The following is a 1725-nucleotide window of genomic DNA, read 5'->3' as shown; positions in this document are numbered from 1 at the left end:
GGCGAGGGCGGGGGCGGGGGCGGAGGAGGTCGAGGGAGAGAGATGAGTAACGGGCGGGGGAGGGGGCTCGACCGTTAGTTAGGTTAGTTAGGGTAGCCTTTGCCGTCCGCCCTCCTTTGCCGTCCGCTTTTGTTCATATTTGCCGTCTGCGGCGGACGGCAAAGCGGGGGGACGTTAAGTATTTTTTAACCAGCTCCTCAGTGGGGCCCCCTCCCTCTTTGCCGTCTGCTAGCGGACAGCAAAGATTCTTTGCCGTCAGCTAGCGGACGGCAAAGGACAGGCTGATGGCAAAGGCTTTCTTTGCCATCAGCCAGTTCTTTGCCGTCTGCTTTCGGGTAGCTGATGGCAAAGAGCTTCTTTGCCGACTGCTAGCTGACGGCAAAAAGCTGGCAGATGGCAAAGTAGCTGATTCCAGTAGTGCATAAACCACCACTGTGAGCTCCATTTCCTCTGTTAGTGTGGTATATAATGTAAATGAGTTGCATATAAACCATTTGTCAGCTGAGCATATGATGTTATACACTTGCTCGTTCTAGTAGGCATTGCAAGTGATGTGTTCAAGTGTAGTCCTTTGGTCACATTTTTTAACAAGTACCATATGATTGTAGCATACTACTAGTTTTAGTCATTTAACATCTTAATTTACCTAGAATGGTGAAGTAGTTGCACTTTGTAGATCTGCTGAGCAAATGATGATTCATATGATTATTCTGATACATTTGATGTTTCAAAATCAAGCTTTTTAAACCTGCTGCTCAGCCCATCACAAATTAGTCATCTGCTACTCTTGTTGTGCTGTAGTTTCTTATGATGATTTGAAAATAAACAGAGTATAACTATTTTATCCTGTTTTGGTAAAACATGTACCAACACCTGGGATCGGTTTGAGACGCGGGTGCACAAAGGGTGTTCGACCTTGTCAACCAGAAGGTACCTGCCTCCCTCTATGCTTGATCCCATTTTTTCCCTAGTTGTTGTGTATGGGTTGTATCGGGTCCTGTTCGTCGGTGATGAGATGGTGGTGTGCTGAACATTTAGACCGTTGAGGCCTTTCTGGTTGTTGATGATCTAAAATTGAGCTTTTTAAAACTGATGCCTAGCATGCCATCAATGCACCGCTTTGTTCTTGTGTCTAGAGATGCATCTCTGTTAGTGTAGTACTGTATAATAGAGGAGTTACATATGAATTGTTTGTCCGCTGAGCATATGATGCTACCTTCACATTTTGATCTGTTGAATTGTCCCAGATTATATCAATTTGTTACCAACTAGTTAGAGTTAAAACAACTCATTTGGCTTTTGCTCATTGTTTTTACTGTCCTGTGCTGCTCATACTATACGTACAACCTATTGCTGAACTGATGATGCTATTTGCTTCACATTTTTGTTTGTCGAACTGTCCCAGATTATTTGTTTGTTTTTGCTTCATACTATTTGGTGGTTGATACATTACTATGCAAGTTCTATGGTATGTGAGTTTTTTCTGTTGCTGCAAGCATTGACACAATATTTCATGTTTAGGGAGCTCCGCATCCGAGTTTCAGCCATCCTCTACAGCAAGGAGCTCTGGGCCAAAGGAGCAAGCAGTGCTGCTAGTTCCTTGAGGCCAGATCGAGTAAGATGGCGCACCATGGCGTGTGGTGGCGTATTTTGCTTCCGAGAACAGTACTGTTTATTTGAAGTGAGATGTACTCGTCTAGTCCCTGGCAAAAAAATGAAGGATGA

General features: G+C 44.2%; 1 non-coding gene across 1 annotated transcript; it reads left to right on the top strand.

Annotated features, from left to right (window-relative positions):
• The first annotated feature begins 683 nt into the window (after positions 1-683).
• LOC123073001 (small nucleolar RNA SNORD36) lies at positions 684-758 on the top strand. Its single transcript, XR_006435528.1, has one exon. It is a non-coding gene; the product is annotated as a small nucleolar RNA SNORD36 (small nucleolar RNA).
• Positions 759-1725: the final 967 nt, after the last annotated feature.

The sequence above is a fragment of the Triticum aestivum genome, chromosome 3B, assembly GCF_018294505.1.
Source record: "Triticum aestivum cultivar Chinese Spring chromosome 3B, IWGSC CS RefSeq v2.1, whole genome shotgun sequence".
NCBI lineage: Eukaryota > Viridiplantae > Streptophyta > Magnoliopsida > Poales > Poaceae > Triticum > Triticum aestivum.
Note: the sequence above shows the minus strand (reverse complement) of the source record. Positions and strands in the feature narration are given on the sequence as shown.